We start from the raw sequence: 22,913 nt of genomic DNA, 5'->3' as shown, positions 1-22,913 counted from the left end.
AGCCAGACATGGTAATGTGTGCCTGTAATCCCAGCTACTCGGGAAGCTGAGGCAGGAGAATGGCTTGAACCTGGGAGGCAAATGTTGCAGTGAGCTGAGATCGTGCCATTGCATCCAGCCTGGGCAACAGAGTGAGACTCCATCTCAAAAAAAAAAAAAAAAAAAAAAAATCAAATACCCAATGGCCACATGCAGCTGGCAGCTGCTGTACTGGACAGCACAGATAAACAGAGCATGTCTATCATCACAGAAGCTTCTATAGGCCAGCTCTGCTCTGCACGTTTCACTGTTTTGCTTTCACACAAAGGTCTCTGATCCATTTCGATTCACTCTGGGTATGGTGTGAGGTAGGGATCAAGGTTCACTTCTTTTTTCCACATGGATATTGAATTATCCCAGCAGTGTTCAGTGAACCGGCCATCCTCTCTCTGAATTTCAGTGGAGCCGCCTCTGTCATAAGTCAGGTGATCACACACAGATGGTGTCTGTTTCCAGGCTCTGCTCTGTACCCATGGTCCTGGTGCAAACACCACATTCACTTCATTTTCCAGTGAGTCTCATGCCTCCAGGCACAGAGAGTTCCAAGCTGTGATCCTAGGAGCCCTGAGATTTGGGGACATGCATCAGGCCCCCAATGGGAAGGGAAGGTGGGGGGGCATAGGCTCAGGCCCCCATGCCCGCTTCAGCCAGGGTAGCCCCCTGTGTCTGTGTTACAGTAAGCTCCACATAAAACTGCGTTTCTTTTTTTTTTTTTTTTTTTTTTTTGAGATGGGGTCTCACTCTGTCACCCAGGCTGGAGTGAAGTGGTGTGATCATAGCCCGCTGCAGCCTCAACCTCCCGGGGCTTAGGCAATCCTCCCACCTCAGCCTGGGGAGGCTTAGGCTGCAGTGGTCCATGTATTTTTTGTAGAGATGGGGTTCGCCATGTTGCCCAGGCTAGTCTTGAACTCCTAGGCTCAAGCAATCTACCCTCCTCAGCCTCCAAAGTGTTAAGATTTCAGGCATGAGCCACTGTACCCAGCAAAAATCTTGTTTATTTTTTTAAATAGCCCACTGACACAAATTTCAGATGTCTGCAAGCCTTGCTTCACAGAAAAGGAAGCTGAGTCTCAGAGAGGGACACAGTGGCCCCTTTGTGACAACACTGTGAGCTGACCCCATGCTTGCCATGCTCAGCCCATATGGGTTCCTTCTTTCCCCAGCACCATTCATTCCTTAGCATATTCATTGATTCCAAAAAGGCTTGTGAATCACACCTACGCCTGCCAGCCGTTACATCTCCTGTGTGCTAGTCTGGGCTCTCTCTCCCCAGGGATACCCATCAGTCTCCAAAGGAAGGAAAATTACCAAAACTGTGCAATCCCTCACACAGCAATGGGGACTTGGGGATAGCTGCCATATTCCCAGCAGGAACCTTGCGTGAAGGGCGCAGCCCTGGACCAAGAGTCCAGGCCCCCAGTGTCCTCCAGGCCTGCCTCAGATTGGAACCAGGACAGGGCCAGAGGCAGAGGGCAGGGAGGCTGTGAGACACAGGATGGCTCAGGGCAGTCACAGGGCACAAATGGCCAGCCACCAGCGGAAGCTTCAAAGGACAGCTGGTCCAGCGGAGGGAAGGTGGCCAGGCAAGCCCCCAGCCCCCAAAGGCAAAAAGCAGGATATCCAGGGTCCCCAAGTCTAAGGGAGGCCCCCCAACCAGCACCTGCTACTATGAGATCCCTGGGGCCACCTCAATTCCAGGAGCCACCTCAGGCTCTGTTTCCTCTGGAAGTTCCTATTCCATCACCACACACCAGCAACAAAATGGTAAAACCACATATTTGGGGGAGGAGGAAGGGGTCATTTGCTGGGGGGCCCCATCTCCTTCAGTGCCTGGGCAGGTGTCTACAGGCCTTGGCACTTGTTCAACGAGGGGCAACCCTTCAGGGATGTGGCCGAGAGCTGTCAAAGTGCCCAAAGTGCTCAGACAGGCTACAAATCTGATTTCTATGTGAAATTATGATTTTTAAATGTTGGCAGCTGATTTCAAATTTTTCAACGATTGCAGCCCACTAGTTTACAACCTCTAAATCTAAACTAATCAGTCTGTATTCCACAAGAGGCATTTACCGTGTGCTAACCATATACATCCAACCCTGTGCTGTGGGGGTCGCCAAACAAGATAAGGTCCCTGCCTGAGACACATTCAATTCAGCACCCCCCACCCCAAAATAGCCCTTTTCAGTAATAACAGCAGCAGTTCCTGTCACTCCCGGCACCTGCACACACATTCACACTCATCTTCACAACCAGCAAAGGCCAAGGTGGCACCACCATTTCACAGATGCAGAACTGAGCCCAGAGAGGCAGAGTGCTTGCCTAAGATCACACTGCTGGAGCTGGTGGACAGATGGGCTGGGATGCAAAGCCAGGTCTGCCAGCTCCCAAACCAGGGCTCCTCAGCCCAGGCTTCCCCACTGACATCCCAGGGGACTGAGCCAGATGCCACAGCACACAAACAGCAACCCCGCCTACCCCCTGGCCTGCTGCCAAACACCAGTGCACCAGGACAGCCAGGCTGAGAAGCTCCAAACACCAGAGGGCTGAGGCCACTCCCCACAGCTGCTCCATCTCCCAGGCAAAGCCCCCAGACCAGAGCTGAGGCGGCCAGGCACGTGCATGAAAGTGCAAGTATGAGAGTGTGCAGACACACCCGTTCCAGGCACACAAAGCCAGGCTGGGCCACCACGAGGAAAGGGAGGAACCAGCTGAGAGGGTCCCAAGGGCCCGTGGGAACACAGGCCTGGTAAACACACCTCTCAAGGAACTCATTCGGCCACTTTCTGGGCAACGGCAGGCAGGGGCAGGTGGACAGTGGACAACATGGGCACAAGGACTTCGGCCCATCCAGGGACCTTGACCAGTTCCTGGAACAAGCCGGGCACCGTGAGGCCTGGGGGGAATGAACTCACTGATCACATCTCCAGAGGGGGCCCAGGAACCCACCACCAGTGGCATGTCCCCAGGCCAGATCCTCCCTAGGAGCCACCCCGCCAAAGCCAGACCCAGAGGCACCCCCTGCCCGGGAAGTTTTCAAGGCCTCCTGTCCAATCACCAGTTCTTCCACCAGCCCTTGACTCAGTTGGCAATAGGGAGGGCCTCCCCACAAAGTCCTGGATAAAGGAATCCTTCTGCCATGTCTGAGACACATCCAATCCAGGGCCCCTTGGATTGAATGACCCTGCTGTTAGCTTGCACACCTCCATGACGGAGGGGGGGGCGCTCACCACCTCTCAGGGCAGTCTCCTCCATCACTGGGCACTTTTTCTGGCCCTGAGTCCTCCCTTAGCTCAAGCCAAGCCCTGCCTCCCTGTCACTCCCTCACCCACACCGCATGGGTCCTGTCTGAACTCCAAAGCCACCAAGAGCAGAGGTATCAAGGCCCCTCTTCCTGAGGAGACTGCAGTCCCAGGGGGTCCCTTACTTATTCTCACCTCACAACCACCCCAGTGGTAGAGCAGGGTGAGCAGCCCCATTTTAAAGAAGAGGGGACTCCCCTGTGGGGAAGGTGTCCAGATGGGAGGAGGGTGTTTCATGCTTCTGCTGTGCAATGTCCCCTCTCCCGACCCTCAGTACTCTGGTTCAGGGGCCACATGACCCCGGTGTGGCCAATCAGCAAAGTCCCTCTCAAGCCCTAATGCCACAGGCCTGGGCAGTGAAGGCTCTCTTTGGACTTCTGCTGACCCAGGGAAAGAGGCATTCTCTTTTGTCGGTGACCTGGCACTGTCAGCAGACACCTGAGCCACCAGAAGGAGAGAGCCCACCTGAAACTGACACCAACATGGAGAACTGGCACAAGACAGGGGCCTGGCAACACCTCCTGGGGTCACAGGAGCCAGCTGTGCCTGAAGCTTACGCAACCTCTAGATATTTAACCACATGGGACAAGCAATGCCCCTTTCAGCTTCAGCCAGTTTGAGCTTCTGTCACTCGCAACCAAAAGTCTCAAAGTCCACATCGGGCTTCTGGACCGATGTTTGTTTGCATCTAAGTTTGTTGCATCTAAGAAGCACCCATGGCCCCTCAATGGGTTCAGAGTCAACTGGAAGGGTCTCGGTCAGCACAGAGGTGAGAGTGTGCCCCTGCAGACACAGCCAGTCCTCCAGAAAGGAGCTGAGTCTTGGAGGGGACAGCCCCGCTCATCCCTCCATCACACTTTCCAGGCTCCACAGCCCAGCCCCAGCCAGGAGTTCAGGAGTTTGAGACCAGCCTGGGCAACATAATGAGACCCCATCTCTATAAAAAGTTGTTTGTTTTTTTATTTTTTTTTTAATTAGCCAGGCTTGGTGGCATACACTTGTAGTCCAAAGCTACTTGAGAGGCTGAGGCAGGAGAATTGCTTGAACCCAGGAGATCAAGGCTGCATTCACTGAACTACGATTATGCCACTGCACTCCTGCCTGGGTGATAGAGCAGAACCCTGTCAGGAAAAACAAACAAAAAAAAGCTGGGATTTAAACATAGGATATCCGGGGTCCCTATCACCCTCATGGGGCTGGCATCCAGAAATCCCATAATATCCCAAAACACCAACCTCTTCCCCACAAACAAGGCCCAGGACAGAGCTATGACCAAGAGGTGGGGAGCTCAGGGGACCCCATCGAATTACTTCCCTCTGCCTTGCAGGAGCAAGTTCAGGCCAGTGAACTCCAGGAGGGCCTCCTCCTCCAGGAAGCCTGCTGAGCAACCCCACACACACCCTCTTATCCCTTCCCTGCAACTAAGGCAGGACTGTGGTCTCCTCATCAAATAGTGGCTGGCTGGGTCCAGGTTCTCCAGCCAGAAGAGCTGCTGGAAGCAAGAGGCTGGGACTCCATACTGCAACTGCAGGGCCAGGTCCCTGGGTGCTCGGGAAATCCTTCCCCAGTCCAGCTGATCTGGCAGCGTCCCCAGCACAACCACAGCACAGCCCTTGTAGGGAGTATATTCTAGAAACCCCCAGCTTTCACAGATGCAGACAGGACACCCACTTCCTCACCCGGCCACTGTTGGCAGAAACCACAGCCTGGCTTCCTCCGGCCGAGCCTCAGCAGGCTCAGGGCTGCTTTGGGGCCCTGTTGGCCTCAAAAAAGGGAAGTGGGAACCTTGGAGCGGGGGGGGCATGGAAGCCTCCAGGGAAGAGGCCCCGCTCAGGCCCCTGGGCCCACACCCTGCCTGCCAAAAAACCCACACGCTCCGTCTCGCCCCCCGAGGCCTGCCAGCTCTCGGCTCCCCTGGTAGGCTGGGTCTCAGGCAGATTTTTCATTTGCTAAGGGAATCTCATGTTAACGCGAACTCTCTCAAGAGACCCTGAGCTCCATGAAGCCAGCAGCTGCTCTGCCCAGTGCAAGCCTGACCTAAGAGGCCCCCAGGAAACCTCGTGGGACCCAGGGATTCAATGTTGCTGGTATTCAAGGTCCCACCCCCCAAGCCCAGCCCTCCCCAGACCCTCCCTAGACCCTCCCTGTCCCCAGAGCCCTGTGGCCCCCATGCCCTGCTCTCCCAGGCACCTCTCGTACCGAGAGTCCTTCCCAGTGTGGGTCCAACATCCCAGCCCCTGCCTTGCCAAACTGTCATGGTGGGATCTGTGTGTGTGTCCCACAGCTGGTCCTGGCAAACGCCTGTGACGTGAATGGCCGAGCAGGTTAGCCAGCCAGAATCCTGCACTAGGCCCAGGGTGGGGAAGCATGCAGAGTGGCATGGGTGAGGGAGGAGGGCGCCACGGCCGAAGGATGAGGGCAGATGAAGAAAGGGCCTCCCTCAAGATCGGGAAGCACCTGCCACACCTGCCACACCTGCCTTACCCACCACAGCACACCTCTCCCAGCTACGCTCGGCCTCTGGGAGGATGCCTGCACCCAATCCCAGCTCTGCTACCAATGGCCTGTGAATGGCAGTCGCCTGCACACTCTGGCCTCAGTTTCCTCATCAGTAAACTGGGGGTGCTGATAACCAGGTTGTCTGCACAGGTCATGATGTCCAACAGGCCAAGCTTGCAGGACAAACTGGCAAATGGCCAAGAAGGCACACTTAGTGTCAGAGGAAGCCCTGCAGGGTCAGAGCCCAACCATGGGGTCCAGGGAGAGGCAGGTGCAGAGTGGGCAGGCCCCCGGCAAGGCCCCCCACCGCATCTCCTGACAGCCTGCAAAGTTGCCGAGCAGGGGCAAAGGCTGAAATTCCCCAGTGGCATGAGCACCCAGCCAACCCTGCTCCCCCTCCACAGCCCCCAAGCACCCCCAGGCTGACTCTGTTCCCACTCCCAGGGCACAGGCTGCTGATCAGTCTTGGGGACCAGAAACCTGCATTCCAGTCCCAGCTTAGCCACCAACCTGCTCTGTGACCCTGAACAAGTCTCTTGCCTGACCTGTGCCTTAGTCTCCCCTCTTGCAAAGGAGGGGCTGTGTCAGACCTCTAAGGCCAGCTCTGGCCTAGCTGGGACTGGGCTGGGGGTGGAGGCTGAATCAGTTAATGAAAAGGATAAGGGACTGGAGAAAAACTGAGGGAAAAGGCTGATGTTCTCACCTGGCCCCAGAGAGCTACTTCTAGGGATGGGTAGAAAGTTGTTCTTTGATTCTTTGGGATACAGCTAGGGTAGTCTTAAGAGGGAAATTCATAGCACTGAATGCCCGAATCAAAAACTTAGAAAGATCTCAAATTAACAACCTAACTTCACAACTAAAAGAACTAGAGAAGCAAAAACAAATCAACCCCAAGCCTAGCAGAAGACAAGAAATGACAAAAATCAGAGCTGAACTGAAGAAAATCAAGACACAGAAAACCATTCAAAAGATCAACGAATCCAGGAGTTGGTTTTTTGAAAAAATTAACAAAATAGGCCACCAGCTAAACTAATAAGAAAAGAGAAAAGATCCAAATAAACACAATTAGAAATGACTAAAGGAATGTTACTAATGACCCCACAGAAATAAAAAACAACCATCAGAAACTACTACAAACACCTCTACACACAAAAACTAGACAACCTAAGAGATGGATAAATTCCTGGACACACAATCCTCCCATGATGAGCCAGAAAGAAACTGATTCCCTGAACAGACCAATAATGAGCTCCTAAACTGAATTAGTAATAAATAGCCCACCAATAAAAGGCCAGGACCTGATGGATTCACAGCCGAATTCTACCAGATGTACGAAGAAGAGCTGGTACCATTCCCACAGAAACTATTCAAAAAAATTGAGGAGGAGGAACTCCTCCTTAACTCATTCTATGAGGCCAGCATCATCTTGATACCAAAAACTGCCAGAGACACAACAAAAAAGAAAAAAAAAAGTGTTCTTTGTTCCTGAAATCCTCCCCTCCACTTCATTCATTTGGTTAAGCGTTACCCTGATCAGTCTCCCCTTTAAAATGCACCCCCAAGGCTCCAGCTGCCAATGGTAATGAATCCAGGTCCACTATGTCTCATACCCATTCTAATGCTAGTTAGTGACTGCCCAGGGAGAGTTCGTCCATGCATTCCTTCAGCAGATATGCACTCATGCCTTCTGTGCACCAGGCACCAGGCCAGGTACCAAGAGGAAATTCTGCTCAGGAAATGAGCTCCCAGAAGGCAGAATCCTTAGCACTGTCCCGAGCAGGGGCAAAGCCTGCTAGGGTATCTGCTAGGGCTCTGCACACAGTGGGTGTTCAGGCAACAGTGTTTATCAATTGACTAAGCAATCAACCAGGCTCCCCTGTTAGAGAAATAGCCCTACTTTTTCCTCACTCTTGCTTGAAATTCAATTAGTGATTCATTTCTTTAAGCACTGCCCTCACTAGCTTCCCCCTTCAGAAGGGAAACACTTTCACACCCACATTTAACAGATTTCTGATCCCTTTTCCCTTGATAAGGAAGAACAGAAAGGGGAAGTTCAGCTGGCCATGGGGGACCTCACATGGTGCTCATCCTGCCCAGGACAAGAGGGTGCTGGCTGACTTCCCACATTGCCTAGGGCCCCACCCTGACAGTGGGTCCAGCAGTGACAGCAAGACATGAATGGGGCTGGGAGGTACAAGAAGAGCTCCACAGACCTGGCACGGTGGCTCACACCTGTAATCCCAGCACTTTGGGAGGCCAAGGCAGGTAGATTGCTTGAGGCCAGGAGCTCGAGACCAGCCTGGCCAACATGGTGAAACCCCGTCTCTACTAAAAATAGAAAAGTGAGCCCAAGGTGGTGGCGTGTGCCTACAGTCCCAGCTACTCATGAGGCTGAGGCATGAGAATCACTTGAACTCAGGAGGCAGAGGTTGCAGTGAGATGGGATTGCACCACTGTACTCTAGCCTGGGCAACACAGTGAGGCTCTGCCAAAAAAAAAAAAAAAAAAAAAAAGTCCATTTCACAGGCCCATGGACAGATGCAACCCAGAGTAACCACTGTCCTGAAGGGGACAGGAAGGATGTGCATTTGAGTCTTAACTCTTAGGCTGCTAGTATTCTGTATAGAAAGGCAGCATTCACAAGACAGCAAGCAAGCTGGATTCACAACTTATACCAGGATTATCTCCAAAGAGAGCAAGAAACTATGGGAGAATTCTCATATGATGCTATAGTGAATATGGTCTTTTTATCCTGACACAAAACCCAAAAGCCATAAAGAAAAGACTGATAAATTCAGTTACATGAAAAAACAAAATATACATGGTAAAAACTACCAAAAGCACAATCAAAAGACACGTGACAGATTAGGGGAACATTTGTGATTCATATCACAAGGAGCTAATCTCCTTCATATGTAAAGAGCTCCCACAAATCAAAAAGAAGACCAATAGCCCAATAGAAAAATGAGAGAAGACTAGGAAGAGAAAGTTCATAGAAAAGGCAATCTAAATGACTGTTAAACATTTGGAAGGGCCAGGCATGGTGGCTCGTGCCTGTAATCTTGGCACTTAGGTAGGCTGAGTCAGGCGGATCACATGAGGCCAGGAGTTCGAGACCAGCCTCAGCAACATGGTGAAACCCCCTTTCTACTAAAAAATACAAAAATTAGCCAGGTGTGGAGGTGCATGCTTATAATCCCAGCTACTTGGGAGGCTGGGGCACAAGAATCACTTGAACTCAGGAGGCGGAGGTTGCAGTGAGCCAAGATAATGCCTGTAAACCAGCCTGGGTGACAGAGTGAAGCTCTGTCTCAAAAAAAAAAAACAAAAACCCACAACCAACCCACAGCATTTGGAAGGAAGCTGACCACACTCGTAATGAAACACAAATTAAAACTACCATGGTAGGCCGGGCGCGGTGGCTCAAGCCTGTAATCCCAGCACTGTGGGAGGCCGAGGTGGGCGGATCATGAGGTCAGGAGATCGAGACCATCCTGGCTAACACGGTGAAACCCCGTCTCTACTAAAAATACGAAGCCGGGTGTGGTGGCAGGCACCTGTAGTCCCAGCTACTCGGGAGGCTGAGGCAGGATAATGGTGTGAACCTGGGAGGTGGAGCTTGCAGTGAGCCAAGATTGTGCCACTGCACTCCAGCCTGGGCGACAGAGCAAGACTCTGCCTCAAAAAAAAAAAAAACAAAAAACAAAAAAAAAAACCTACCATGGTAGCCAAGCACAGTGGGATGCACCTATAGTCCCAGCTACTTGGGAGGCTGAGGAGGCAGGCGGATCACTTGAGCACAGAAGTTTGAGTCCATCCTGGGTAACATAGCAAAATCCCCATCTTTAAAACAAAAACAAAACTACCATGGAAAACCATTCTTACCTATCCGATGGGCAAAGATCAAAGCATTTCATAAGTCTCATAAGTCTGTGTTGGAAACAGGCACTCACATTCCCTCCTGGGCAGGAATGTGAGTCAGTACAACCCCCCGTGAAGGTAGTTTAATAATATCTAACAAAGTCACTAAAGGACATATTTGCTTTTTGACCTACCAAATCCACTTTGAGTAATGTATCATACAAACACTGTCACAAGTATGAAATGACGTAAGTACAAGATTAGTCATTGAAGCATTATTTGTAATAACAAAAGATTGAAAATAATATACCTATCAGTCAGGAACTGGTGAAATAAATTATGAAACAACCTTACAATGGAATACTATGCAGCTGTCAAAAAGCCTGAGGCCACTTGAAACTAATGTTACAGGGTATCCTGTGAAAAATCCACATGGCAATGCCTGGAACAAATAAGGATGGAACCAGGACACAGAAAAACAAAAACTGTTGATTTCACAGAATGGATAAATCCCACTTCTCATTTTCAGTTTCTATTCCTATTGTCAGTGTGTTGCTTATGTGATTAAAAAAAAAAAAATGTCTAATAGGAAAAATGAATCTCAGGTCCATCACACCTAAATTGCATGACCTAGCCAGGTACAGTGGCTCATGCCTGTGATGTCAGCTATTCAGGAGGCCGAGGTGGGAGGACTGCTTAAGACCAAGAGTTCAAGATCAGCCTGGGCAACACAGTGAGATGCTATCTCTAAAAAAATTTTTAAACTAAGCCAGGCACAGTAGTATGTGCCTGTAGAGCCAAAAACTTGGGAGGCTGAGGCAGGAGGACCTCCTGAGTTCAGGTCAAGGCTGCAGGGAGCGATGATTGTGCCACCGCACTCCAGCCTGAGAAACAGAGCAAGACTCCATCTCACTCATTCATAAATTAAGTATTAAAAGAAATAAGACATTACATGACCTGACAGACTCTCTGTGCCTCAGTTTCCTCATTTTAACAAAAGGAGAATAAGAGTCCTACCCCACAGGGTTGTGAAAGGATTCAGTTGGGGGTGATGCAAGCTGTGTGCTGAGCCAACCCTGGCACAAAATGCCCCAGTCTAGACGGCATGCATCACCAAGTTGTCAGAAAGGGCCATGGGGTGCAGAAGTGAGAGGGCCCGGCACCTGTCCCCTCCCCTCAACCCTGCCATGAGCCAGCAGCACTGGGGGTGAGGAGGCCCAGCCCCCACTCTGACCTATGGGTGCCCAGCCTCTGGGAAGTAGAGAGAACACTGGTCAGCAACTCAGGCCGGCTTTCCAGGGCCATGAGTGGCAGTGTGGGCTAACCCCTCCATGTAGGGCCTAGTTGGGCCTCAAGGGAGCGGCCATCCCACCCAACCCAAGTCAGAGGGAGGTGGTGATGTTGGCCTGAGCTGGAGGGAGCTCACAGGTGACATCCCAGGCAGAGTCGGGTCCTCGACCCAAGCCTTCCAGGCTTGCTGGCAGGAGACGGCACAGTACCCAGGCCTCAAGACAAGCTCTGCGACCTCTGAGCCCAGCTGGGAGACAAACTGGGCCAAAAACCACCTGGCTGGCTGTCTCCTCTGAGAACCTGCAGAGAACCATGAATGGGCTGGAATAAGGCCCGTCCCCCTGACTACCCAAGGGTGGTGGGTGGGGGTGCTCTCGCTCCATTTCTAGCCAGGACAACTGACCCAGGGACCTTAATCTCCAAGCCCAAAGCCCACCTGCTGGGAAACAGTGGAGCTAGGATTCGAACCCAGGCCTACCCCTCTCCAAGGCCCAGTGCAGATGAACTCTCTACCTGCATTTCCTGAGGTGCATTCTGCCCAAAAGCAGGGTCATGAAAAGCTACATATGCGCAGCCACACACATCCACAGCTGTTTCTGGTCACAGGTGGTGCTGAGCTCAACATTCTCCTCTTCCCCATTTAAAGATTCCCCACACACATTAGCAAATTAAAGGCTCTGACAAGTCCTGCAGGAAAGAAGCCTGCTGAATTAAACACAACTGAACATTTCCCCATCCTTTTGTTAATGAGACTCTTTTTGCACTGAATCCCTAATGAACCTCCTTTGGGAAATGCTGACTTTGGAGTCTCTGAAACCCACCTAGGAACTCCTCCCCGAAGAAGCCTCCCTGGGCAGCTGTGGCCTGTAGAGCCCACTAGCCTCCCCTTAATTGACAGCCTATAAAGCTCTTTAATGCTGGAGGCCCCACTTACCCACCTCCACCTGACCCCAGGTTGGGCTAGCTGCGCACAAGAAGGTTGCAGGTGCTGGGGGGACAAGCCTGTGCACCTGCCTGTGGGCCAGAACACCTACCCTGACTTTAGCCTCCCAGGTGGAGGTGAGAGGAGAGGCCTGAGTGAAAGACCAGGGCTCTCAGGTGCTCAGGGTCTCAACAGCGCCCTCCTTAGGCAGCTTTCAGCTGGGAAGCACCTTGCCCTGGGGAAAAGCAAGCAGGAAAAGAGCTCCAAGTGCCAACCCGGCAAAGGGCTCCTGACGAATTTCCTGCCTCTCCCGTGGAATGCAGAGGAGTGGCCCACCTGCCTCAGTTTCCCCATCTGCCACAGTGCAGGGAATAGAGCCCTGGGCTGAATGTCAGGTGATATAAGGTACAGTTCCAGCTCTCCCTGTCACCAGCTGTGTGACTCAGATAATTCTTCACCCTCTCTGGGCCTGACTCCTCCAGGGCAGGAAAGGCCTCCAGGGTCTCTGAGGTCCCTTCCCACTCAGACCAGCAGAGAAGCCAGTCACAGAGAGGTCAGTGGGAGAGGCCTCTCCCACCCAGAGCTCAGCGGGCCACCCATGGAGCTCAGTGAGGCGTCACTGCCTAGCCCGGCCTCCTGTCCCAACGGCAAGCCTGAAGCCACCACCTGGCCCGGAGGCCCCCAGTTTGGCCTCCATGACACCAGCTCGCAAAGTGCCCAGCCCCAAACCAAGGCAATAAGACCCTCACTTCCCCAAGGCTTCCTGAGAAACCAATCCAGGCCTAGGGGGCAGGAGAGACACAGAGGGGACTGCCTCGTGAAACCACGCCAAGAGCCCGGAAGAGCCCTTCGGCAGGGGAAGCAGCCCCACCCGGCCTCCCCCACCAACCACAGCCCCAGCTTCCGGGTCTGCACCCACACAGAGGCTCAAGAGCCCTCACCATGGCTGTCCCTGGAGCCCAAGCCCCCATTCCCGGTCACTCACAGCTTCCTTCCACAAACCCTGCCCTTACGGAGCTACTGGGCACAGGAGGTCACTGTGATGGAGTCTCAGGCCACAGGAGCCCCATGGCCCCCGAAACCAGGCCTCCCACACCTACCCAGGACCCCCCAAAACACCAAGCCCGATCTCTGCTCACCCCTTGGCCAAAAAACACCTCTGGAGCTTCCCGGGCCTCCTCTGTGGCTGCGTGATTTGGCTGATTTCGGTTCCCCAAACAAGCCCCACCCTTTCATCTCCAACTCCGGCAATCTAAAAACACGCCCACCTCCTCACCTCCAAACGCCTTCTGCCTGGCGAACTCCTGCCCGCCCTTCAGGGCCAACCTGAGCTGCCACCTCTTCCAGGAAGGCTGCCTGATCCCCTACCAGTCTGGCCTCGTTCCTTAGCTTCCCCAGGGCCTGCACCTCCCACAGAAGCACAGGCCACCCTGACCTGTCACTACCTGGCTGCACATCCAGCCAGGTGCTACCCAGCTCCCAGGATCTAACCCTGCCGGGTACATGGGGACATCAAACCCCATACTCCACAGACTAGGGGGTACAGCCAGCACTGAACTGGCAGCTAAGGACTGGGCCCCAACCCTGGAGTCCCCAGTCCCATCTGCATGAGCTCTGGCAGGTGACCTGCCTCTCAGGACTCAGTTTCTCACCTGAGCAATGGGGATGAAACCCTTCTCTTCACTCCATGGCCTATTCTAGCAGTGACATGACCTCATAGCTATAAAACCTCATAAACCCCCACTGCACATGGAAAGGGGCCCATCCTGCCACCAGGAAAGAGGCCACATGTTGGCGCCACCAGACCCCCATCTGCCAAGTGCCACTGAGCTCCTGCCTGAAGCAGTGCAGGGTTAGGTGCTGCTGCTGCTACAACACACAAGACAGGCACGGGTCCCCTGAGGAGCTCACGCCAGGAGGAGGGCAGATTGTCATAAATGAGCCCGGTGAGGGAAAGAAATGCCAGGGCAGGCAGAAGGGAAGGCAGGAAAGCATGGTGGTTGGGAGCACAAGCTCTGAGATCCAACAGCAGGCTGTGAATCTCAGCTCCCCCTTGGAGGAGCTGTGTGACCTTGGGCATGTTCCTGAACCTCTCTGGGCCTCAGTTTCCTAACCCACAGAACGGACTGGTAACAATACCAGTTCTCAGGGGCTTCATGTAGATGTGGGCACACAGCAAGTACCATCATCCAGGGCCACCCCAGTCAGCTCCAGACACCAGGGTGAGCAGCCTGAGAGATCGTGACATAAACAGGCACTGGGGACACACTTCAGTACCAGGGTCTCAGCCTCACTTCCTGCCTGCCCCCAAAGGGCAGCTCTGCTCTTGTACCCATGCCCAGGAGAGCTGAGCCTGACAAAGGGATACAGAAGTGCTGGTTCCTGCCCCCAGGGGATGGAGCAGTGTCTCCAGGGAGTCTGGGTATATCAAAAGAGGCCACTTCCCGTTAGCCCAGGCCCCCCCTTAAAATAGCTCCTTCAGACAACTTAAAAGGGCTCTTCCTCCCAGCCAGATGGGGTACCGGAGACAGGCCTGGGGGCCCAGGAGCCAGATGCACACATACAGAAGGAGGTCTCATCCCAGCCTACACCAGCACCCTGGACCCCTGCTCCAGCGAGAAGATGCCCAGGAGGAGGGAGACCCAGACTCCCAAGAACAGCAGCAGGACCAAGACAAGCCCACAAGACTGGCCCCCAGTCCACACCCCTCCCATGAGTGAGGCCAAGGGACGTGCTTGTGAATGGGGCAGGGCCTGCGACTCCAACATAGCTCTTACCAGGATGACACATCAGCCCCAAGGCTGCATAGCTCCCTGGGCCTCAGTTTCCCCATCTGTGCAGAGCAGCTGCATCCCAGGGTGCTAGGCTTCTCCCTGCCCAGCCAATCAGTGACTCCAGGAAGCAATGACCTCAGTGAGCTGTGCCCGAGGCAGTGTGACTGAGTTGTTTCAGAGGCCAGCATGAGGAAAGCTGGCCAGTTACAGGGGCAGGAAGGGCACCCTGGAGGGCAGGAAGAGCCTGGGGCCTGGAAGACAAAGCACCCCGATCAGGGTGCCCTGGGTCCAGCAGCTTCCAGGGATTCGGCCCTAGAAGGCGGGTGGTGGCACCACCCACTGCAGGTATCTTCTGTCTTCTGGAGACATGAGCTCCTCCCCAGGGGACAGGCCTGTGCCTGAGGGTCATGGCCGCTCCTTCTGCCCCGTCACCTCCAGCATGTCCTGATACCCTGGGAGGAGGCAAGAATGGGCAGAGCCTGGGGCCAGGAAACACAACTGGAAACTGGGGTACCTGCACCAAAGACCTCCCTTGGCTTCCCTTTCCCTCAGGCCCAGTCGTGGGGTCACCCTTCCAGTGGTCAGCGGTGGTGGGGGAGACAGGGACATAAAGGGAGGATGGCGAGAAGAGGGTATCCCGGCATCCTTTGGGCCCCAGCCACAGCAAGACAGGGGCTCAAAGCAAGGCCAAGGGGGTGGGGGAGGCGACTGAGTGAACGGCTCAGGAGCAGAGCCGGCTGGGTCCCCTCTTCTCCCCATGCTGGAGGACCCCTGAAGGAGGCCCTCACCTGGGGGACACAGCCAAGGAGCGGTTGGGGAGAACACCCCAGGCAGCGGGAACTGTGGGGGCCAAGGGCGGGAAAGGGGCAGGAGAGAGCCAAGCTGGGGATGAAAATGTCAGGGGGGCTGGCCCAGAGTGGATGACGGCGACAAGCGGCAGGAGTGGGGAGGGAAGTCAGGCCCGGTCGGGGAGGGCCTCACAAGCCAGGAGAAACTGACCAGATGGCTGTGCTCTAGAACAGGGAGGACCTTCTCCCAGGCCCAAAGTCAGCCGTCCCCACCCCATCCTAACACAGAGTCTGCTCAGGTTCATCTCGGCAGCACTGGGCTGTGCTGTGCTCAGAAAATGCCTGTGAAATTGGCCCATCAAAGAGGACAGGCCAGGTGTGGTGGCTCATGCATGTAACCCAGCACTTTGGGAGGTCGAGGTGGGAGGATCTCTTGAGCCCAGGAGGTCAACGCTGCTGTGAGCCATGATCAGGCCACTGTACCCCAGCCTGGGCAACAGAGCCAGACCCTGTCAAAATAAAAAATGAGAGAGCAGGTGGCAGCAGGAAAGCACAGTCCTAGGTATTCCAAGGAAAAAGGCCACCAAAGAGGAACAGAGCTCTGGTCCCAGACTCACCGCCCAACCCTTCTCCACCCCAACACTGGTCCCTTCTAGAAAGGCTTCCAGGCTTCCAGGGGAGAGCAGGGAACGGAGGGTGCTTCGGCCAAGCAGGTCTGCACTCAGGGTTGGGCAATGCCCTAGCCATGATGTGGCCAATTGAGAAATCCGTGGGCAGCAGCAGGTCAGGCCAGATGCCTATGGCAAGCCGGGCGACACCGTGCCACTGTCCTTGGTGGGGAGGGGGCCACTGGACAGATGAGGGGGCTGGCGGGATCCCCGGCACACACAGCTGGAGGGGCTCCAGCCACTGCGTGGCAACCTCTCAGCCTGGGCACACCAGTCTCAGGTGACTGGGAAGGGTGTTCACCCAGCTAGCCCTCCCTGTGGCTGCGTGATTTGGCTGATTTCGGTTCCCCAAACAAGCCCCACCCTTTCATCTCCAACTCTGGCAATCTAAAAACACGCCCACCTCCTTGAGCACTGCCATCAGCCCCATTTTACAGATAAGGAAACTGAGGAACAGAGAGAAAATGATTAGCCCAAGGGATATAGGTGACAGGGAGGCTGCTCAGCTCAGCCCTGCCCGCCTATACCACCCAGCCTCCCCCAGGGAGGTCCAGTCTCTCACCCATGGCAGGACAAGGCAGAGGAGAGCCTCACGACACTGACAGTGACGCACACTTCCACTTAGGTAGCGCCTCCACTGTGCCAGGCGCAGAGTGTGCATCAGCTCGTTTAATCTTTACAACCACTTGATGCAGGGGGTACCTTTACCAACCCCATTTCACAGGTGCAAGAAACAGGCTCCATCCCTTGCTCCTCTCACACGCTGTTGGGAGGAGGCAGAGCGGAGCTGGAACCCGTGCCGCCGGGCCAGAGCACAGTCCAGTTCTGCCTGGAGGCAGGGGGCTGGACCGGATAACCTCTGGAAGACCCCTGCTTCTCTAGCTGGTGTTCAGATGTGGTCTCATTCTCCAGTTTCAACTAACTTCCAGCTCTTGGCTACATGTGTCTATCTATCTGTTTATCTATCTAGCTAGCTAGCTATCTATCTATCTGAGACAGGGTCTTGCTCTATTACCCAGAGTGGAGTACAGTGGCATGATCTCAGCTCACTGCAGCCTCCACCTCCTGGGCTCAAGCAATCCTCCTGCCTCAGCCTCCGAGTAGCTGGGACTACAGGCATGCACCACCATGCTGGCTAATATTTGTAATTTTTTTGTAGAGTTGGGGTTGTGCCATGTTGCCTAGGCTGGTCTCAAACTCTTGAGCTCAAGTGATTCACCCACTTCAGCCTCCCAAAGTGCTGGGACTGCAGGTGTGAACCACGGTGCCTGGCCACACGCGTCTTTTAAAAGTAGTAAATGCCTCCCTCCCACCCCATGAAAAGCTAGAATGGGCTGCTCTGATACAGGCATCCACTGTGACCCACTCTGCATGCTCCCTCAAAGGCCTGGAACTTTCTCCAGCGGGGTTAAGCGCTGCTCTCTCCCTGGGCAGTGGGAGAGGTGGGAGAGGGGATGCTGTGTCACCTCAGTATGAACAAGTCCACATCTTCTTCCTCCAGGACAGAAGGAGGGAGGCAAGGAGCGGTGCTGAGGGACAGGCCACCCAGCCACCTCTGTGACCCTTGCAATGACAGGGAGTGGACAAACTGCCTACCTCCCAGCTAAGGCACAACCCAACCACACATCCAGGAAAGCATGTGAGACAGCCCTCCCTGGCCCAGCCACGCAGAAGGCCTTGTCCTACCCCTTCCCTCCTGCAGTGGGCCCAGCGAAGGCCAGGCACAGGGCAGGGTAGGGGAGGCCCTCACAGGAGCCCAATTCCTCATCCTCCCAGTAAGGACCACCCCCATGAATCCCTCAGCACCAACCAGAGCCCCTGTTCTCAGCTTTGCCCCATCTGATCTCGCCAAAGACACAGTGTCCTGGCCCTGACTCCAGGCTCAAACACAGCAGCAGACCTCACTGTGGTGGGCACAACTGGATGCCTGGAGACCGATCTGCTGGGTGATTCAGGATAGACAGCCCCTCTGGGGCCCTGTCTTCTCTGTAAACTGGAGGTGAACAGCACCTACCACATGGAGCGGTGGAGGAGGTGGGGAATGGGTCAAATCAGTAGCTATAAACTGTAGAGTGGGGTGCATGTCCCCAGTGTAACCATCGAGTCAGACTTTTGTCTCTTTTTAAAAATTTATTTACTTATTTTGAGACAGGTTCTCATTCTGTCACCCAGGCTGGAGTGCAGTGGCACAGTCATGGCTCACTACAGCCTCCAACTCCTGGGCTCAAAGGATCCTCCTGCCTTAGCCTCCCAAGTAGCTGGGACTACAGGCACACAACACCACACCCAGCTAATTTTTGTATTTTTTTGTAGAGACGGGGTTTCACCATGTTGCCCAGGCTGGTCTCGAACTCCTGGGCTCAAGTGATCCACCCACCTTGGCCTCCCAAAGTGCTGGGATCTTTTCTCCTTTTGAGACTCTCCTGCGGCCTGTCCAGAGGCCACACTCCAGCCCACCTTCTACTTCCTGAGCTCTCCCTACACCAACCTCCATGCCCTCAAGCAAACCTCCCAGACCTACTCCTGGCAAAGAGGTTCTGTAATACCAGCTTCACCCTCATCACCCGGAAAACAGCTGCTAGTAAACAGCTGCTTCTTTCATGAAAACAGCACTAGAAGGCTGGGCGTGGGGCTCATGCTCGTAATCCCAGCACTTTGGAAGGCTGAGGCAGTAAGATTGCCTGAGCTCATGAGTTCAAGGTTGCAGTGAGCTATGACCACTCCACTGCACTCCAGCCTGGGTGACAGAGTGAGATTCTGTCTTAAAAAAAAAAAAAAAAAAAAAAAAAAAAGAGGCTGGGGGTGGTGGCTCACACCTATAATCCCAGCACTTTGGGAGGTCGAGGTGGGTGGATCATTTGAGGTCAGGAGTTCGAGACCAGCCTGGCCAACATGGTGAAACCCCGTCTTTACTAAAAATACAAATATTAGCCAGGTGTGGTGCTGTGGTACCTGTAGTCCCAGCTACTCAGGAGGCTGAGGGAGGAGGATGGCTTAAGCCCAGGAGGCAAAGGTTACAGTGACCCAAGAGGGCACCACTGCACTCCAGCCTGGGCAACAAACAGAGACTCCATCTCAAAAAATAATAATAAATAAAAATAAGAAAGAAAGAAAATACCACCGGAGACACTGCCTCCACAAAGTTCACACCTTCCCTTCTGAGGGCCACAGAATCTGGAACAATCTGAGAGCCTCCCCTCCCCCACACCCTGTACCAGGAACTGCAGGTAAACCTTGGGAATCCAGGGCCTCTAGAGGTGGGAAGACAGACAACTGGGTGGGAAGCAAAGGCTGTGCAGCAAACGCCTTCCTGAGCTGCAGCCCCCCTCAGCCTCCTGCACTTCCTGCAGGGCCGGCACTTGGCACTTCCTCTCAAATTGGCTGGCTTGTCACTTTTGTGTCTTCTTTGGCCTCGTCTAAGACAATAATACAGTCATGACGTCACAATGTCAATGTCCTATTTACAGATTTCTTTTCCCCAAGACAAATACTTAGATTTTAAATGTGTCCTTCCACATACAGGCTAGAACTCCCTGCGATTCCCTGGGCAGCCCGGTCCTCACTCCGAGAAACACTGGTGTTGAGTCCACCCCTCACAGCCTCCACCTGCACGATGGTGATGCTAGTGAAGGCCCACGGTCACACAGCCCTTCCAGACACATCCAGCCCACACTGGCTGCCCGTCCAGGCCTTGGACCCAGGGACCCTGTCGTAGGTGGCCTGGCCTGGCCCCTACCTCCAGGCCCTCGGCTTCCCCCTCCCGGCCCTCCCTTCTCCTCTCCAGCAATGGCTGTCCAGGGAGGAAGCCCCCAGCCACAGATGTCCCTGCCCTTGACCCTGATGTGATGACACAGAGAAGAGGCAACTGCCTCACCCTCTGTGCACACACGTTTAGATGAATGCATAGAAAGCTCCAGAAAGACCCACTCCAGATGGTCCACGCGGTCCCTGGGGGATGGAGGAGAGGCATTGCAGGGAAAGGGAAACCAGTCCACTTTTCGGAGGCATCTTGGTTCCCTGACCCTCAGGCATGCACCCCTTTCAGAGGTTTTGTTTGTTTTTTGTTTTATAATTTCATAAAATTAGTTGAATTGCCCTTCCCTCGCCAATGTTTCCTTTCATTGAGAAAAGTCATGTGTGCTTGTAAATGTAAAATTACACCCTCGAGAAGGAGTGTGGACATTTGAGAGTCTGTGGTTCCTAGAATTCCAGATGGAACGGGCCAGATGTACAACATCGTGGTCACAACCGCACTTTCTTGTCAGGCTGGGAAAAGCCAGTGACAAGTCGCCTCTGGTCCCCTGTTGAGGGGCCGCCTCTCCCAGCCATCTGCCCAGTAGGCTCCTGGAGCCTCCTACTCCCCCAGCCCAGACCCCGCCCAGTGCACTCCCAGGCCAGGCTGCCGGGTGAGCTGCTTCCCACCCACTGTCCAGCCCGGTCCCCTGGGGCTCAAGCCACTAGGACGGGTGACACTCCATCCCCACACCCCGCTTTTACCTGGCTCTCCTCCCGGGCCCCAGCAGCCGGCCAGGGTCTGCAGGGAGGTGGCCCGGCCCCCGCCTGCCCTTCCTCAGACACGTCCAGGCTCACCCATCCGAAGGCTCCTTCCACGCTACCTAATGAGAGTGAGTCACATCTGGGACCCACCACTTCCTGCTCCGGCAGCGGCGGCGGCGGCGGCGGTGGCAGCAAGGCTAAGGCACAGCCCGCAGCCCAGCCTCTCGGAGTGTGCAGGGCCCCCTCCCCCAGCCACAGTGCTGCTCTCCGCAGCCTGGGAGCTGCCAGGCCTGGGAGCTGTCGGGCTCCAATGACTTCATGGAAATTTGAAGCTTGAAGCTGGAACAATTTTGAAAAAAATATAATAATAATAAAACAAGCACCAAAAACCTCCATTAGAAGCCCCAAGACAACTGTTCGAAGTGGGGAGCAAATGCAACCTTAGTGAGCAATTAGCAATTAGCGGTCTGGCCTGAACCTCCTGCAGGCTCTGACGCTCACAGACAGGCCCCCCACGCCTTCCTGGGACTCAATTTCCCTATCTATGTAGTAAGGTGGCCCCGTCCACCTCTGAGAGGGGCGCAGGAGAGGTCAAAGATCTTCCAGCCCAGCCCACTGCCTCTCCATCTCACCTGCGCTCCCGTGCTGGGAGCAGGGCAGGGGCGGGCCCATCCTTGGGGCTCCTATTCCAAAATCAGAGTCCCTGGAGAACCCCAACATCCCTGGGCACCATGAGGCTGGGAATCAAACCCCAGCACCCCTTCTGCTATGCCAGGCCTCAGTTTCCCCACTGGGATCATGGGGTGCTCAGTGGTGAGGGAGCAGATCAGGAGAGGCTAAGAGGAGGGACTGGAGACTCACAAAACAGAGGGAGAGGCCTCCAGTCCTCTGGCCACAGCAGCACCTGGTCCTCAGGGAGCCCTTCTGAGCATGTGACTGGCATCCTGGGATTATGAGCTCCTCAAAGCAAGGTTGTACCTCCTCCACCTCCCACATCCGGGGTCAGACACCCCTCTTCTGGTCTTCCAGCCCCTGCACCTTCCTCCATCATAGCACCTCTGTGCTGTGACCACTGGTTGCTGGTCTGTCTTTCCTAGGTTATATCCTTGAGGAGGGCAGAGATGGGAGGGCAGCTGTAATGTCAACAGCTGTGTCCCCAGCATCCAGCCCCAGCCGGTCACAGAGTAGACATCCCACGCATACCGATCAGGTGGAACTGGACACGTTAGGTGCTGTCTCTGTGCCAGGCCCCATGCAGGGAACTAGCAGGTGATCTAAGGTCTGCCATCTGGTGGAGACAGGCATAGGACTCACACAGGGTTCCAGGCTGCTCCAGAGGCCACAGGAGGGAGTGGGAGACCTCAGGGGATCCTCCCCATCAGGGTTGCCCTCCTATCAGCAAATGTCTCCCCAGCAAATGTCCCAGAGCAGAGAAGGAACAGACATAATCATCATCAAGAGAGGGGAAAGACAAGCCACTGACTAGGAGAAAGTCACATCCTATATGACTGACAAAAGACTCCTCCCTAGCATATATAAAGATCTCCCAGGCCGGGCACGGTGGCTCATGCCTGTAATCCTCGCACTTTGGGAGGCAGAGGTGGGCAGATCACCTGATGTCAGGAGTTCGAAACCAGCCTGGCTAACATGGCAAAATCCCGTTTCTACTAAAAGCATAAAAACTAGCCAGGCTTGGTGGCATGTGCCTGTAATCCCAGCTACTTGGGAGGCTGAGGCAGGAGAATCGCTTGAACCTGGGAGGCGGAGGTTGCAGTGAGCCGAGATCACGCCACTGCACTCCAGCCTGGGCAACAGAGTGAGACTCTGTCTCAGAAAAAAAAAAAAAAAAAAAAGACCTCCCACAAACCAATAAGAAAAAGACAAACGGCCAAATTAAAAGATGAACAAGAGACTTACACAGGTACTTCAACAAAGAGGATGCCAAAATGACCAATAAGCACATGAAAAAGGCACTCAACACCATTAGTCACCAGCAAATTAAAACCATATAGAGATTCCACTGTACCACTAGAATGGCTAAAATTAAAATGAAAATACCAAGTGTTGACAAGGGGGAGAAGCAGCTCTTCACTCTCATGTACTGCCAGTGGGAATGTAAAATGGAGCCACCGTGATGAAAACTGACTGGCAGTGTGGACAAAAGCAAACCATATGCTTCCCCAATGACTCAGCAATTCAATCTCAGGTATTTACCCAAAAGAAATGAGTACATGTGTCCACAAATGACTTCTATCCAAGTGTTCAGAGAAGCTTTCATC

The 22,913-nt window shown here is 54.1% G+C and overlaps 1 protein-coding gene across 10 annotated transcripts in view; it reads right to left on the bottom strand.

Annotated features, from left to right (window-relative positions):
• The window catches only part of ADCY7 (adenylate cyclase 7), a 73,542-nt gene that overhangs the window by 30,894 nt on the left and 19,735 nt on the right, over nt 1-22,913 (bottom strand). The window contains exon 1 of one of the 10 annotated variants that reach the window (XM_054452913.2): nt 20,635-20,792. The exons of 8 other annotated variants lie outside the window; for them this stretch is intronic. The gene's annotated coding sequence lies outside the window, so the exon portion shown is untranslated. Of the gene's footprint in view, nt 1-13,046; nt 13,101-20,634; nt 20,793-22,913 lie in introns of those variants that run through there. One more of the 10 variants, XM_054452914.2, reaches the window with a different exon arrangement.

The sequence above is a fragment of the Pongo pygmaeus genome, chromosome 18 (genome assembly GCF_028885625.2).
Source record: "Pongo pygmaeus isolate AG05252 chromosome 18, NHGRI_mPonPyg2-v2.0_pri, whole genome shotgun sequence".
NCBI lineage: Eukaryota > Metazoa > Chordata > Mammalia > Primates > Hominidae > Pongo > Pongo pygmaeus.
Note: the sequence above shows the minus strand (reverse complement) of the source record. Positions and strands in the feature narration are given on the sequence as shown.